This window comes from Ovis canadensis, chromosome 1 (genome assembly GCF_042477335.2).
Source record: "Ovis canadensis isolate MfBH-ARS-UI-01 breed Bighorn chromosome 1, ARS-UI_OviCan_v2, whole genome shotgun sequence".
In the NCBI taxonomy this organism is placed as follows: Eukaryota; Metazoa; Chordata; class Mammalia; order Artiodactyla; family Bovidae; genus Ovis; species Ovis canadensis.
In genome coordinates this window covers 229,435,843-229,453,868 of record NC_091245.1, presented here as the reverse complement: position 1 = coordinate 229,453,868, position 18,026 = coordinate 229,435,843, and the positions used below count along the sequence as shown (strand labels likewise).

The 18,026-nt window shown below is 42.7% G+C and overlaps 1 protein-coding gene across 21 annotated transcripts in view; it reads right to left on the bottom strand.

Moving 5' to 3' along the window:
* The window catches only part of B3GALNT1 (beta-1,3-N-acetylgalactosaminyltransferase 1 (Globoside blood group)), a 31,944-nt gene extending 16,454 nt beyond the window's left edge, over nucleotides 1–15,490 (bottom strand). For 7 of the 21 annotated variants that reach the window (XR_011250773.1, XR_011250770.1, XR_011250772.1 and 4 more), the window contains exons 1-2: nucleotides 15,262–15,490; nucleotides 11,680–11,768 (exon numbers count right to left, since the gene is read on the bottom strand). The gene's annotated coding sequence lies outside the window, so the exon portion shown is untranslated. Of the gene's footprint in view, nucleotides 1–11,679; nucleotides 11,769–14,477; nucleotides 14,532–14,718 lie in introns of those variants that run through there. The other 14 variants (XM_069561071.1, XM_069561039.1, XM_069561063.1 and 11 more) reach the window with 7 other exon arrangements.
* Nucleotides 15,491–18,026: the final 2,536 nt, after the last annotated feature.

Sequence of the window (18,026 nt, the reverse complement as noted above, 5' to 3'; positions counted from 1 at the left end):
ATGAAGATCATGGCATCTGGTCCCATCACTTCATGGGCAATAGATAGGGAAACAGGGGAAACAGTGTCAGACTTTATTTTTGGGGGCTCCAAAATCACTGCAGATGGTGATTGCAGCAATGAAATTAAAAGATGCATACTCCTTGGAAGAAAAGTTATGACCAACCTAGATAGTATATTCAAAAGCAGAGACATTACTTTGCCAACTAAGGTCCGTCTAGTCAAGGTTATGGTTTTTCCTGCGGTCATGTATGGATGTGAGAGTTGGACTATGAAGAAAGCTGAGTGCCGGAGAATTGATGCTTTTGAACTGTGGTGTTGGAGAAGACTCTTGAGAGTCCCTTGGACTGCAAGCAGATCCAACCAGTCCATTCTGAAGGAGATCAACCCTGGGATTTCTTTGGAAGGAATGATGCTAAAGCTGAAACTCCAGTACTTTGGCCACCTCATTTGAAGAGCTGACTCATTGGAAAAGACTCTGATGCTGGGAGGGACTGAGGGCAGGAGGGGAAGGGGACGACCGAAGATGAGATGGCTGGATGGCATCATGGGCTCGATGGACGTCAGTCTGAGTGAACTCTGGGAGATGGTGATGGACAGGGAGGCCTGCTGTGCTGCGATTCATGGGGTCGCAAAGAGTCAGACACGACTGAACAACTGAACTGAACTGAACTGAAATAGACATTTCTCTAATGAAAACACACAGATGGCCAATAGGCACATGAAAAGATGTTCAATTTTGCTAATTATTAGAGAACTGCAAATCAACACTACAATTAGGTATCACTTCAACAGGTCATTAAAAAGTCTATACATAACAAATGCTGAAGAGGTGTAGAGAAAAGGGAATCAACACTGTTGGTGGGAATGCAAATTGGTACAGCCACTATAGAAAGCAGCATGGAGGTTCCTCACAAAACTAAAAATAGAGTTACACTATGATCCAGCAGCTTTACTCCTTGGCATAGACCCAGAAAAAACTCTAATTTGAAATGATACCTGAAGCCCAGTGTTTATAACAGCACTTACAATAGCCAAGACATGGAAGCAAACTAAATGTCCACCAAAAGATGAATGAATTAAAAAAAACGTGGAAAATTATCAGCCGTAAAAAAGAATAAAATAATGCTAACTACAGCAACCTGAATGGACCTAGAGATTATCACACTAAGTGAAGTCAGAGAAATACAAATACCATATGGCATTATTTATATGTGGAATCTCAAAGAAGATACAAATTAACTTATTTACAAAACAGAAACAGACTCACAGACATAGAAAACAAACTTAGGGTTACCAAAGAGGAAGAGGGATATGAGATAAATGAGGAGTTTGGGATTGGTAGATACAAACAACTATATGTAAAGCAGATAAACAACAAGGGCTTACTACATAACAGAGAACTATATTCAATATCCTGTCTGCACATGCTTGTGCTCAGTTGTGTCTGACTCTGAGACTCTTTGGACTGTAACCCACCGGGCTCCTGTCAATGGGATTCTCCAGGCAAGAACACTGGAGTGGGCTGCCATTTCCTCCTTCAGGGCATCTTCCCAACCCAAGAATCGAACCTGTGTCTTCTGTGGCTCCTCCACTGGCAGGTGGATTCTTTACCACTGAACAACCTGGGAAGCCCAAGTACTGACACGGAACATATGTAAGTGAAGAAGTATAGCACAATGTTTATAATGTGTTAACTTTTGTGTTAGAAAGGAAGAAGAAAGAAAGCAAACATTTGTATGTACATAAGAAAAACAAAGTCAAGACACAGAGAGGAGCAGGGTAGAGAACAGAGAGGAACAGGGTAGAGAAGAAAGAAAGGTGAGCGCACTCCTTTTTGTATTACTTCGTTACACTACTTGCTATCACTTGGTTAGATTACTCAATCCAACTTTGTATTACTTTGTGATATTACTTTTACATTAACAATGCAATATTACTAAGTAACAATGTAGTATTAGTAACAATTAATTACTAATATTATGGGGCTTCCCTTATAGCTCAGTTGGGAAAGAATCTGCCTGCAATGCAGGAGACCTGGATTCAGTTCCTAGGTCGGGAAGATCCCCTGGAGAAGGAACTGGCAACCCACTTCAGTATTCTTGCCTGGAGAATCTCATGGACAGAGGAGCTACACTCCATGGGGTTCCAAGAGTCAGACATGACTTAGTGACTAAACCACCACCACTAACATTATAATTAGTAATTGTAATATTATATTGTTAAATTACATCATTACTTATACATATTTAAAATATTATTTTGATTCTTAGGATACTTGAACAGAGAAGGCAATGGCACCCCACTCCAGTACTCTTGCCTGGAGGGTCCCATGGGCGGAGGAGCCTGGTAGGCTGCAGTCCATGGGTTGGCTAAGAGTCGGACACGATTGAGCGACTTCACTTTCACTTTTCACTTTCATGCATTGGAGAAGGAAATGGCAACCCACTCCAGTGTTCTTGTCTGGAGAATCCCAGGGACGGGGAAAACTGGTGGGCTGCTGTCTATGGGGTTGCGCAGAGTCGGACACAACTGAAGCGACTTAGTAGCAGCTGCAGCAGGATACTTGAATACATTACAATTCAAAACAAGGAAAATAAAATTTTTCCCTCCCCATTTAAAAAAGTGATGCATATAAAAATGCACTGGGTATAACTAAAACAATCCTTACGGAAAATTAACTTAAAAATAATGTACTTTTTTAAAAAAAGTAGTATTATATATTTTTTGTATCTATATGATATATTTTCACTGGCATATAGTTTACATAAAGTTCATCATTTTTATTGTACTATTCTGTAAGTTTTGATGCTCATGTAACCACCAACACAATCAAGATACCAAACAGTTCCAACACAACAATCTACTAGTGTTCCTTTGTAATCAATTCTTCCCCCAATCCCCAGGCAACAACTGATTTTTTCACCCCTATAGTTTTGTCTTTACCAGAAAGCACATAAATGAAATAATATGTTATGCAGACTTTTTTCAGTCTGTCTTCTTTCATCAGCATTAACAGATAACATAGTGGCTCAGATGGTAAAGAATCTGCCAGCAATGTGGGAGACCTAGGTTTGATCCCTGGAGAAGAGAATCTTCACTTCAACCCAGTCCAGAATTCTTGCCTGGGGCATTCCATGGATAGAGAAGCCTGGTGGGCTACAGTCCATGGGGTCACAAAGAGTCAGACACAACTGAGCAACTTTCACTTTCACTATGTTAAAAAACAGATTGAAAATAAATGATCTGAGTACAAGAAGTTCAAAAAATTCCAATGTTACTACTAAGAAAACAAAAGGAATAATAAGATAAAACAGAAAATAATGAAAAACAAAAAACCAACAAGGATGACTTAGCAACTAAACAATGAACAAAAGATAATAGATAAAACCTGTGTGTCTTTCGGTGGAATCCGACAAGGCAGTTAAAAGAAATGAACTAGATTTGCACATAGTGTATTCATGTGAACAGTTCTCAAAATTACAATGTTGAGTAAAAATACAAGTTGAATGATTACACCATTATATATACACCTAATATAATACCATTTAGATAAACAGTTGTAAACTGTACACAAGAAACAGCGAATTTTTAGAAGCAGCTATAAAACTGTTTTTTAAAGGAACACCTTCCACACTAAGCAGTGTGGGTGTTACTATGAAAGATTGAAGGAGGCATGTGGGAAACATGGGAAAAAGCAGATTAGACACAAATACTATAGAGTATTAGCAGTTGTTAACCCAGGGTGATAGAAATGCAGGTTTACTCTTATATTCATAGTTTTCTTTGTATTTCAAGTTTATCAAAACAGGAAAAAAAAATAACAAAAATGCAATTAGATGGCTCACTCTCCCATCTTGGTTGCAGCACTTAATGGTTGCGTGACCTTGGAGAAGTTAACTTCTCAAAAGCGTCTTCTTACAGATATAAAACAAGCATCGATACCAATTTGGTTATTATGAGGTTTACGTGGGGAACATGAATTAACCAGTCAGCACTGGGGCACTCAGCAGTTTCTGAAGGTAAATGACATCCAGCCATGCAGACAAAGGCCCATACTGTAATGCCGCAGAAATCCAGCTGGCCTTGCCTGAGCTCTGGAAGCAGCTCATACCGTGACAGCTGGGGCAACTTAGGAAGGCTGAGCAGGAGGCTTGATGAACACTGACACTGTTCTAAACCCCATGCCCAAGGGGAGGGACAGAAAGAAAAACCTAAAACATTAATACACAGAAAAACACAAAAGGGCCCAACATGGATACTATGATTTTATTACTGACTTCTTAAATAATAATATCACTTTTCACTGTCAAGAAATAAATTGTATTTATAATTTTAAAATATTTTCTATTTTCTAAAAAATAAACTTGTGATTGTATTAACTGTACAGGCATTCACCAACTAGACTCTAAAAAATTTACACTAAGCAAACCATCTTCTCTGTCTCACAAGTCTAGCACAATGCTGGGTACACAGCAGGTTACCAGTAATTACTTGTTGATTTGGTGGTTGAGGTACGACAGCTTCCCAGGGGGTGCTAGTGGTGAAAAACCACCTGCCAAAGCGGGAGACATAAGAGACGCAGGTTCGATCCCTGTGTCAGGAAGATCCCTTGGAGAAGGAAATGGCAACCCACTCCAGTACTCATGCCTGGAGAATCCCATGGACAGAGAAGCCTGAGCCTGGTGGGCTACAGCCCATAGCTGAAGAAAAATCTCAAATAATAGAAAAGCCCAGAAAACCTCCAGAGACAAAACAGTTGTCAGCTTCTAGATTATTAAGTATGCAAATGCTTTAAATATCCAATGAAACCACCATCCTCAGAGAAGGAACTGGCATCTCAGTTACTAAGCATAGGACTTTATGGCAGCCAAAGAGGGCTGCATCTGTGTCTTATCTTCAGGTGTTACAGAACCTCAAAGGGCTGTGACAAAAAGACTGGAAATCATTCAAATTATTTTTTTATTCAAACTATTATTACTATTTTTTATTGGGGTGTAGTCAATGGCACCCCACTCCAGTACTCTTGCCTGGAAAATCCCATGGACAGAGGAGCCTGGTAGGCTGCAGTCCATGGTGTCGCTGAGTGAGACACGACTGAGTGACTTCACTTTCACTTTTCACTTTCATGCATTGGAGAAGGAAATGGCAACCCCCTCCAGTGTTCTTGCCTGGAGAGTCCCAGGGACGGGGAAGCCTGGTGGGCTGCCGTCTATGGGGTCGCACAGAGTCGGACACGACTAAAGCAACTTAGCAGCAGCAGCAGCAGTTGCTCTACAATTGTATTGGTTTCTGGTGTACAACAAAGTGAAACAGCTATAAGTATACATACATCTCCTATCTCCTCAACTTTAGCTCAGCTGGTAAACAATCCACCTGCAATGCAGGAGACTCTGGTTCAATTCCTGGGTCAGGAAGATCCCTGGAGAAGGGATAGGCTACCCAGTCCAGTATTCTGGCCTGGAGAATTCCATGGACCATATAGTCCATGGGGTTGCAAAGAGTTGGACATGACTTAGAGACTGTCACTTCCTCAACCTCCCTCCCACCCCCTATCCCACTCTCATAGGTCACCACAGAGCACCGAGCTGAGCTCCCTGGGCTGCACAGAGCTTCCTACCAGCTATCAATTTTACACACAGAAGTGTACACATGGAGAGTTTTTCAGAGTTCTTAATATATTAATGTACATTTTCTGAGAAAAGGATATGTTGTGCAACATTTCTCAAACTTATCTGAACAAAGAACCTATTTTAAATTTCACAGCCTCTGGCAAGACTAGAATTTTGCACTTCGGGATAATCCTGTCCTAGAACATCTTGTATTCTCTGAACTGTGAAACTAATTTTAATAATTTAACAAATAAATATTTAAATAGTTGAAATAAAAACAAAAAGCTGAACAAACTGGTTCAATTAATGGAAACCGAAAAATCTTCACTGAGATACAACTGAGTAGCCCAATGACATGGCTACTATACCTCAGGCAGAACAGGCAACACTGTGTATGTCTGTTTAAGGATACCCAAAGATGTTCATGAAAGTTCTTAATAGCACACTATTCATGACAGCCCCAACCTGGAAACAACCCATGATAGAAGAAAGAAAGAAATTTAGAGAATAGCACTTTATGCAAAATGAAGACAAACTACAACCTCCCATGACACCATGGAGAATCTCTCAACCGTAATGTGAGCTAAAGAAGCCAGGTGCCTGAAGAAGAGACGTTATGATGCTGTTTACACAAAGCAGAAAAGCAGGCAGAAGTAATCTGCTGCTGCTGTTAATCCCTTCAGTCATGTCCGACTTTGTGTGACCCCATAGACGGCAGCCCACCAGACTCCCCCGTCCCTGGGATTCTCGAGGCAAGAACACTGGAGTGGGTTGCCATTTCCTTCTCCAATGCATGAAAGTGAAAAGTGAAAGTGAAGTTGCTCAGTCGTGTCTGACCCTCGGCGACTCCATGGACTGCAGCCTTCCAGGCTCCTCCGTCCATGGGATTTTCCAGGCAAGAGTACTGGAGTGGAGTGCCATTGCCTTCTCTGAGAAGTAATCTATGGTGTTAGAATTCAGGACAGTGGCAACTCCTGGGGAGAGGGAGGAAATGCAATTGGGAGAGTCTGGAGAGGACCTTTAGCGGTGCTGGCCATGTGCTATTTCTGTATCTAGATGGTGGCTACAGGTGTGGTCACTCTAATAATTTATCTTCTAACTTGCACACTTTTCTTTTCGCACAGCATACTCCAACAGAAACATAAAAAGAGCTTGGCAGTTCAATCTGTTATCTGTTTATTCAGACACCGTGTGCAATCTCTGTAGGCAGGTGTCCACATGATATGCTGGCCCTGGGTGTCCCAACTATGGGAAGAGCACCAGGCACTAAGTCATGTCATCTTCAAGAGACTCCATGATTTAAGGAGCTTTTAGGACCTTTACTGTTCACATTTAACAGGTGAATAAACTAAGGCTTAGGGAGAGTTGATATATTGCCCCAGGTCACAGGCTATAAACAAAGGTAAACACAGGTACAAACACAGGTAGAACCAAAATCAAACAGAACTCCAAACCTCACATTCCTGGCCACTGCCCTTCCTATCCTAGGGCGTCTGCTGCAACCCTCATGACCAGAGCTACCCTGAGCGGGGTGAAACTTCTTCTAACCACTGAACCTTGAGAGAAAGAGTAAAGTGGCATCACTGCCTTACCATCTTTATACAGTAAGACTCAAGATGCCCATTCTCAAAACCTGACATATGAGTTATTAATAACAGTCAAAAAGAATAACTAACAATTCATGCAGGTATGGACCTTTCATTTTGCATCAGAAACATGCTGGGTACAAGAAAATAAACTGGAGGCATGGGTGGAGGGATCAGGTCAAATACAAGGGTTCCAGGGAAATGGAAAAGAGCATTATGGCAATGGTATAATTATTTAAGCCAAAATAATCTGATATTCTTCCCTGGGGTGCAAAAATGTTGCTTATTTTCTGCAAAGGGAAAATTAATTATTTAAAAAACATATAAAATGTTTCTAATTACAAATGTATGTTCATCAGAGAACTATGAATGCAAAAACAAAGACAATAAAAGCTGAAAGATAATGTTCAATTTTGAAGACAGGAGAAAGCAGGGAAAAAATAGCATATTTATTAGAAGATATAATTACAATCTAAAAAACTTTCAACAGGTTAGAATAGAGCCAAAGCAAGATGAAATCTGGTGACAACAAATTTACTGATCTGTGTCAGAGTTCAAAAAACCAACTGTACAAGAGAGGATGGGAGAGATTTTAACAGCAGTCAAAGTTAAGAAGACTTAAATGTTTTAGTTGAGTATGAACTCAATATGAAGAAAGGTGATGATGTAAAGGAGTAACTGGATAGAGAACACAAGGATTCTAGTTCCAAGGGCTGAAGAAGGGGACAAGCTACTGAATTTTGAGCATTGCCTGTCTCATTAGAATCTTTAAGAGAGTGGGCCAGATACCTTTCAGGCCCTGTCTAGTTCCAGTAGAACAGCAGAACAGAGACAATGTCCATTTTTATAGCTGCTGAGTCCCCAATCTCTAGGACAGAAAGCATTCCCCAAGTGCTTGTAAATGAATGACAATGCTTACAGAAATTCTACAAGTTAAAATACCATACTGTGTCCTGCCAAAACACACACAGATACTAAAACCCCTAATACACTCTTAGGTTCAAGAAACAGGGAAAAGTCTGGGCAAAAGGGATCATAATCCTATAGCCACATTTTAAAAGGAAAACTGACAAGTTAGATTAAGTGCAGAGGAAGGTTAAGGGTTTATCATCTCCTATAATAAGGACTGTATGAAGTAGTGGCTGAAGGAAGTGAGGCATATTTTGTTCTGGGGAAAAGAAAAGCTTAGAAGGACCATGATAGATGCTTTCAGATACTTTGGACAATACATCAGTGTAACTCTGGGAGGCAGATGGAAGCCCAAGGATAAAAATCAGTGGGAAGATTCAGGACAGATGACTGTACTAGAAGGGGCTGCTCCTCACCAACAGAAATCTTGAAGCAGTAGGCAGAAATTTTCAAAGATTAATTCCTTACCGAGTTTTAAGTTATTTTAGATAACTTCTAAGGTCCCTTCCAACTTCAAGATTCCATAACTTTGCTATTCATGTTTAAAATGTAGTATATAGAGGACTTCTCTGGTGGACCAGTGGCTAAGATTCCCCACTCCCAATGCAGGGTGCCCAGGTTTGATCCCTGGTCAGGGAACTAGATCCTGCACGCCGTTAACTAAGACCAAGGACAGCCAAATAAATAAATAAATGTTAAAAATAAAATAAAATGTAGGATATAGAAAAGGTTTCATTTTGCATAACAGTTTAAAGTTGTTCCATTTTTAAGAATGGATTTGAAGTACGAGTTTAAGAAAACCATTCATATTAAACATAACTCTGTGGTTGTTATACAGTTTTAGGTAGACAGTGAGTATAAATACCTAAAGCTTCATTAACACTTCCCCATTCTGTCCTTGCACCCCCTGCTGGTGGCAGCAGTACCACCTTCAGATACTCAGATGTGTGGGAGGAATGCCCTTCATTCCAGCCTCATTAGAGTAGAAGCCTCCAGTCTCCTGCCTATTGAGGTAAAAGATACCTGGGCTTTTAAAAACATATTTTAAACAGGCATGTACTGTTTATAAACAAGGTATTTTAGTGTAAGAATAACAACAGAAGGGAATACAGAGCTCTACAACCATGGGCTCCACTAACTTTTGATTAAAAATGTTAAAAAAAAAAAATTTCAGAAAGTTCCCAAAAGCAAAACTTGAATTTGCCATGTGCACTGGCAACTATTTACATATCATTTACCTTAAATTTACAAATAACATAACTAAATGTTATATTTTATATAACATTTATATTAGGTATTAGAAGTAACCTAGAGATGATTTGGAGAAGGCAATGGCGTCCCACTCCAGTACTGTTGCCTGGAAAATCCCATGGATGGAGGAGCCTGATAGGCTGCAGTCCATGGGATGGCTAAGAGTTGGACACGACTGAGTCACTTCACTTTCACTTTTCACTTCCATGCATTGGAGAAGGAAATGGCAACCCACTCCAGAGTTCTTGCCTGGAGAATCCCAGGGACGGGGGAGCCTGACGGGCTGCTGTCTATGGGGTCGCACAGAGTCGGACACAACTGAAGTGACTTAGCAGCAGAGATGATTTAAGTATATGGAGGATGTGCATGGATTATATGCAAATATTATGGCATTTTAAGGACTTGTGATGGATTTTGGTATCTGAGGGAGCCCTAGAACTGCAGATAGAGGACATCTGTATTTTATAGATTTCTGTGGTTGTGGAGTGTAGGATCTTTAGGCTGAGAAAGATGAAGAGCAGTCAAAAGCAGGACCTGCCAATATGCAATTTTCTCTTTGCTTTTCATTTGCAATTTTCTCTTTGCTTCTGCCCTATATGCAACTGTATCCAACACACACACACACACAGAGTATACTTTCTGTAATTTGCAATACATGTTAGAATTTTAGGCAGGGTTTAAAACATTTTTTAAATTATTTTTTTAATTGAAGTATAGTTGATTTACAATGTTGTCAGCAGGGTTTGTTTGTTTTAAGGTTAAGTGGACTTTTGGGCTTAAGTATTTATCATGTCTACAGCAATTTACAAAGCACATTTCACAACATGGTAAAATGCGTGTCACCATGTCATTTTTTCAGAGACCAGTGCAGCCCAAGAACAGGTGGACCTGGAACTCAAGTTCAGGTTCAACTCTAAATGCTATGTTCCTTCTCTAGAGCACAGCGCCTGTAGAAGAGTCCACCCTCACAGCCTTTCTAGATTCTGGTGCAGGGAGCAAAGTGTACAAAAAAGTGGACACAACTCTGCCCTGAGTGGTGGGCAGTCTGAGGGAGTCACATGACAAAGTAGCCTGTGGGAAGAAGCAACAGGATAACCAGGTCCAGAAAAGCTAGGAAAACTGGAAGTGTAGCAAAGACTGAGTAGCAAGCCAGGCAGAGTAGCACCAAGGCTGACTTGACAGCTTGGCTGCCTGTCTCTGTTTTGTTAGAGCTTCACTCACTGGAGGAATAGACAGTGAAAGCTGCTCTAGTTAATACTTCTTCCCACAGTGGCCCTAGATGAGGAGTATTAACAGATCTCTTGTCACTCTTGCCTGTCAAACCAAGTTACTGCTTCCCTTGTCCTTAGCTATTTGAATGTATTTCATTCACTCATTCAATATGCTGGACCTATGATAGAGACTGGGCTGCCTGGCCCTCAAGTTGCAGACACAATGCAGAGTGTAGAGGAAGGTTCACAACTCCAAGTTTCAGATTGAACATTATGAGCAAAGCCCACCTGGAGAAGATGGAGGAAGACCCCCTACAAGTCACTTCCAACTTTACCATGCCTTCCCTTCTCTTCTAATTCACAATGTATCAAAAGCTCTGGTTGCAAAAGCAAATCAACATTTATTATATGCAACATTTTACTAAAACAAAATCAATGCTCATAGTCTCAAAAAAGATATTTGCCAAAGAGCCTGCTATTAAACAGATTGCAACTCTTGAATCTGTTGTGCCAGGCCATTTAAAAGCACCCTGTTTGACTCTCCCATTGTGAATCTCATTCATGAAGCTGTAGCGTGGGTACCTACTACACAGTGAGCAGGGATGAGCAATGATAGCTGTTAGAGATGCAACAGAAAAGTGTATTTGGCCTGGACATTATATGGTGGCAGAAGGGATAAACGCATTTCCTAAAACGGGGTTCTACCTGTATTATCCAATAGTGAACAGAATAGAGCTGGAGACTGGGCACAGAGACAAGGCAAATCATGTGAAAGGGAAGAAAAAGAGAGAAATAGTCATTGGAGTATTTTTTTAGGGATAAAGAGAGTTGAGTCCAATCTTGAGTGGAATACGACCACTAAATTTAGTATATATAGCTATGTTTCCCTGAAATACCATGGTGTTTTACACACACATATATCTTTATATAATCTTAAATGGTTTAACTGAGCTTAACTCAACTCCTCGAATCTTTTAGGGAAAGAAATATATTAGAATATATAACAAAACTTGCAGCTGCATAAATGATCCTTAAAATCTTATAAAGGACACTATTATATGCAATTTTAACCAATATGGATAATTTCTCAATTAAAATAAGATGGGCTTACCTGTAGAATTTCACATGAGACTAAAGTACCAGCTGAAGTGTTTTGTTTTCCATATTCCATGCTTTAATTACAAGACTTGCCATGAACTACTGAACAGAAGAACAGAAAAAGAATATATTTCAGTCATAACTTAACAACATTGGGCATGATAACATCTAAAGTTAATGTTCTGCGAACTTATGGTTGCAGGGGAAGAGGAGGGATAGTTGGGGAGTTTGGGATCAACATGTACACACTGCTATATTTAAACTGGATAAGCAACAAGCACCTGTTCCTGTAAGGAACACTCTGCTCAATGGTATGTGACAGCCTGGATGGGAGAGGAGTTTGGGGGAGAATGGATTCATGTATATGTATGTCTGAGTCCCTTTGCTGTTCACCTGAAACTATCACAACATAGTTAATCAGCTACATCCCCAAACAAAATAAAATGTTTAAAAAATTCATAAAATTAATGCTCTATACCTATTATCAACATTATTTTCATTTCTGTTAAAGCTTTGATCCTCTCTTCTTTCTCCTTGCTCTCAAATCACTTCATACATCTCATCTGGATTTATATTTGGCCACTGTCTTGATCACTACAAACAAAGCTAGTGGAGGTGATGGAATTCCAGCTGCTGCTGCTACTGCTAATTTGCTTCAGTAGTGTCTAACTCTGTGCGACCCCACAGACGGCAGCCCACCAGGCTCCCCCGTCTCTGGGATCCTCCAGGCAAGAACACTGGAGTGGGTTGCTATTTCCTTCTTCAATGCATGAAAGTGAAAAGTGAAAGTGAAGACGCTCAGCCATGTTCGACTCTTAGTGACCCCAGGGATCCCGTGTCTGACTCTCAGCAACCCACCAGGCTCCTCCATCCATGGGGTTTTCCAGGCAAGAGTACTGGAGTGGGTTGCCATTGCCTTCTCCAGCTGATCTACTTCAAAATCCTAAAAGACAATATTGTGAAAGTGCTGCACTCAATATACCAGCACTCAAAATTTGGAAAACTTAGCAGTGGCAACAAGACTCAGTTTTCATTCCAATCCCAGAGAAGGGCAATGCCAAAGAATGTTCAAACTACCACAAAATTGCACTCATCTCACGTGCTAGCAAAGTAATTCTCACAATCCTCCAAGCTAGGCTTTAACAGTATGTGAACCACAAACTTCCAGATGTTCAAGATGGATTTAGAAAAGACAGAGGAACCAGAGATCAAATTGCCAACATCCATTGGATCATAGAAAAGGCAAAAGAATTCCAGAAAAACATCTACTTCTGCTTCACTGACTATGCTAAAGCCTTTGACTGTGTGGATCACAACAAACTGTGGAAAATTCTGAAAGAGATGGAAATACCAGACCACCTTACCTGCCTCCTAAGAAACCTGTATGCAGGTCAGAAAGCAACAATTAGAACTGTATATGGAACAATGGACTGGTTCCAAGTCGGAAAAGGGGTACATGAAGGCTGACTGTTGTCAACCTACTTATTTAACTTATATGCAGAGTACATCATGCAAAATGTTGAGCTAGATGAAGCACAAGCTGGAATCAAGATAACTGGGAGAAATATCCATAACCTTAGATATGCAGATGACACCACCCTTATGCAGAAAGCGAAGAGAAACTAAACAGTCCCTTGATGAAAGCAAAAGAGGAACGTGAAAAAGCTGGTTTACAACTCAACATTCAAAAAACAAATATCATGGCATCTGGTCCCATCACTTCATGGCAAATAGATGGGGAAACAATGGAAACAGTGACAGACTTTCTTTTCCTGGGCTCCAGAATCACTGCAGATGGTGACTACAGCCATGAAATTAAAAGATGGTTATTCCTTGGAGGAAAAGCTATGACAAACCTAGACAGCATATTAAAAAGCAGAGACATTACTTTGCCAACAAAGGTCCATCTAGTCAAAGCAATGGTTTTTCCAGTGGTCATGTATGGATGTGAGAGTTGGACTGTGAAGAAGGCTGAACAGTGAGGAACTGATGCTTTTAAACTGTGGTATTGGAGAGTCGCTTGGAATGCAAGGAGATCAAGCCAGTAAATTCTAAAGGAAATCAGTACCGAATATTCACCAGAAGGACTGATGCTGAATCTGAAGCTCCAATACTTTGGCCACCTGCTAGAAGAGCGGACTCATTGGAAAAGACCTTGCTGCTGGGAAAAATTGAAGGCAGGAGGAGAAGGGGATGACGGAGGATGAGATGGTTGGACAGCATCACCGACTTGATGGACACTGAGTTTGAGCAAGCTCTGGGAGATGGTGAAGGACAGGGAAGTCTGGCATGCTGCGATCCATGGGATTGTGGAGTCTGACACCACTGAGCAACTGAACTGTCTAGATAACAGGCTTTACTTTCAGGACTGAAATTACCCAACAACCATTGGTTTGAATGAACTTTCTGTTTAGGAGAAAAAAAGAGTCTTAGACTTTTATCTCTAAATAGTAAATAGTCCCTCTCTACACTGATACAGGTTCAACGTATGCTTTTATCAGGCATCATCACATTTTGAGAGCAAAAACTCTGCTCCCTACCTCTGTCTAAGCCGCCTGGGGAAAAAAGGGTCAAAACACGAAGCCGTTCCCAGCTGAGGACTGCAAACTCAAATTTTCCTTAACTCTAAATACAGAAAGAAAAAAAAAGAAAACAACTTGTGGCTGACAAAGCAGCCACCTCCTAAACGCTAGAGAGGAAAGAAAACCATCTCTGCTTTGCAAATTTCCCTCCTAGAAAAGCAGCGAGAAGTGGAAGAGAAAGAAGGACTACGTAATGCTACTCCTGCTTCCTGCTGGTATCATTACTTACTGCTTGAAAAAGTGAGGCTCCATTACACCTTCAAGGTTTCCTTTAAAAAGACTTGTAGGCTTGCTAAGACCGCCTCTTAAAAATCACATAGCCCCAGCCCCTTGAGGTTTCCTCCTCCCTCTGGCCAATTCGCCCGCCCATCCTTCTTAGGTCCATATTCTTCCCAATCCCTCCCCAGGAGGGACAACCCTCCCACAATTCGGCTCCTGGGCCCTTCCCCAGAGTCTGGGCGATGAATTACCCCAGGCCGGCTAGGGAATCCGACACCGAAACACCGTCCCGTTTCCTCCCCCGCCGACTGGGCCAACGAGCCACCGGCTGCTCCTAGAATGTGCCACCGGAGCGGCCCAAGGCGACGGGCTGGGGTGGGTTGCGCCCTGGGGCGGGTCAGGGAGGACAGCGGGCTCCTTCTAGCTTCGGCCTGGCCCCACCACGCAGCCCGGCGCTCCGCGATGTCGCCCACAGCCCCACGGGGCCCCATCTCCCGCGCTCACCTGGTGGGGCAGCTGAACATCGCGGAGGCCAGAGCCCCAGGGCCCGGCTGATCGCGGTTCCACCCCAGCCGCGCTCCGGGAGAGGGCCTGAGGAGTAGGCGGCACCGCCCTGCCCGCCTCCCGGCCGAGCCGCCCCGGCCCGGGTAGTCCCTGAAGAGGGCGCGGCGCGGAAGGAGCGGGCCCTAGGGCCACGCCCGCCACCCAGCCCGCCACCCAGCCCGGGGAGTGGGGGCGGTGAGGTGGGCTCTCCAAGGCTTCCGCACCTCCCTAGAGCCCGTGCCCACACTTACCTCCCGCGCAGGGCGCGCACCCTGCTCCGATGCGGGCGGGCGGCGGACTGTCCCTCCCTGCGCGCACACGCAGCCTCCCGCAGCCGCACGCACAGCCGGGCGCGCGCAGACCACGCGCCGCGCCCGGGAGCCCCTCGCTAGCTCGCTCGTACGCACGCGCGGGCCCCGAACCCAGCTGGAGGGCTCCGCGGTGGTCCGGGCGCGCGCTCTGAATCCTCGCCATCAGTTTGCATGTCACGCACCGGGGTGCTAGGTAGGCGATTTACAGTTGCGCCTAGCCGGGGTGAGTCGATGTAGTGGCCGACTTCGGGAAGGATTTCGATTTAAGACGCGCTCCTATTTGTTCTCCTAGCCCTATTTTCAAGTTGCGTAAATGCCCGGCCTCGAGGCAACCTGGGAGGAATTTACTTATTGCACTCCGCACAGAGCTAGGAAGGAAAGAAGAAACCTTGGAGAGTTCTTTTGCTCTTGCGTAAGAAATGCGCGTTTTCCTTTTAGAGTCTATAGAAAACGGAGGGTGGGGATACGTCGGGGTTGCAATGGTCCAGGGTGTGAACATAAGTCCCTGGCGTCTCGCGCTCTTGTGAAATGCCGCTCGGTACTCTTCCTTTGCCCTGGAGAATTCAGAGGAAGTCTGTCCCACCAAACTGCTGCTCCCTGGGAGGAATGGAGAGGCTTTGAGGCGCGGGAGCTGAGTGTGCTGTTTTTGAGGCGCGCCTCTGGTTGTACCGGTCTCTGGATAGAGGTTGTTGAATTAATCCAGGAATAGTATTTCCTCTCCTCTCTCGGCACCCCTGACGTAGTGCCATCTGAAAACTGCTTCCCATTCTGTCGTACCGGTGGCTGCACCATCGCGGTGTGAAAAGCTGGAAGAATAGTTCAGTGAACGCCCATGCCCATTCCTCCAAGAAATGAGTAACTCAACATTTTGCTTTCTTTCTATGCTGTCTGTCTCTTGCCTAAATAAAGACAAAGACATTCTCCAGTGCAACCACATTAGAAACTAAATCACATCTAAGAAACTTGGTAATTTGATATCACCTAATATCTAGCCCATATGCAAATTTCTACAGTTGTCGAAAAAGTTTTGTCTTGGTTTTATGGAGAAATAGCCCCATAAAGAGTCATGCATGCCTTTGTTATTATGGTTGTCTGTTTTATTGGAGAATAAATAGAAAATAAACCCTCTACCTGTTTTTGTGGTATTGTTTTTGAAGAGTGTGCGCCAATTATTTAACCAGAGGATTCTTTCTTAATTTGTCTGACTTTGTTTTCCTCCTGATGTCATTTAATTTTTTCTCTGAAAAATTAGACACCACTTTGCCTGTAAGCTCGAAGAAGGGTTGAGAGGTTTGATTGTTGTTCAGTCACGAAGTCATGTCCTACTCTTTGCAGCCCCATGGACTGCAGAACGACAGGCTTCCCTGTCCTTCACTATCTCCTGGAGTTTGCGCAAAGTCATGTCCATTGAGTCGATGATGCCATCCAACCATCTCATCCTCTGCTGCCCCCTTCTCCCTCTGCCCTCAATCTTTCCCAGCATCAGGGTCTTTTCCAATGAGTTAGCTCTTTGAATCAGGTGGCCAAAGTATTGGAGCTTCAGTATCAGTCCTTCTGATGAATATTCAGGGTTGATTTCTTTTAGGACTGACTGGTTTGATCTTCTTACTGTCCAAGGGACTCTTAAGAGTCTTCTCTAGCGCCGCAATTTGAGAGCATCAATTCTTTGGTTTGATTAGATGACAAGAACCCTTCTAAGATGGCACACTTTATGAGGTGCTCTTATTATTGTTTTCCTTCAGGAAGAACATTTTAAATATTAAGCACCTGTTATTCTTATATGCATAATATTAAATTGTACCAGTATGAGTGGTCACTGAAATCTGAAATGTTCTCCAGATTCTCTATTAAAGTCCACTTACTCTTTTGTAGTTAATGAGTGATCAGTGGAGTGGGGACTTTGGAAATGTTTGGAGGAGAAGGTCCTAGATCCCTGCAAGGAGAACATAGGTTACAAATCTATTCACCTAGGCAGATGGATTAATCATTTGGATTATTCTGGTACCTCCTACTTCAGATCACCTAATGTTAGAAGCCTCATTGAATTACATACTCACTTCATTCAAAGAACAGTAAAATTCTGTACTTGGTGGAGGTTGAGCCACCTTAGAGTTCTTTTGGATGTGTGTGTGCATGCTAAGTCGCTTTAGTTGTGTCCAACTCTTTGCACCCCATGGACTGTAACTCTCCAGGCTCCTGTGCCCAGCTCTTTGCAACCCCATGGACTGTAACTCTCCAGGCTCCTCTCTCCAAGGGATTCTCCAGGCAAGAATACTGGAGTGGGTTGCCATTTTCTTCTCAGGGGATCTTCCCCAGCCAGGGATTGAATCCATATCTCTTGCCTCCTGCATTAGCAGGCAGGTTCTTTGCCACTAGCGCCACCTAGGAAGCCCATTCTTATGGATAATTCAAGGGAAAGGCTACCCACTACAGTATTCTTGCCTGGAGAATTCCATGGACTGTATAGGCCATGGGGTAGCAAATAGTTGGACATGACTGAGTGACTTTCACTCGCTCACTGGTAAAAAATAGTGATACTTTCTACAAGATCTTGTGGTGTATGTTTTAAGAAGACTTGATAAAATCCCGGGGAAGTTTCCTGAGCAAACCTGAACTAAACTCCCAGTTCCATTCCAATAACAGAAACAAATCTCAAGAGTATATAATATATATATATATATGTAGTCTCAGTCTGTGGCTCATAT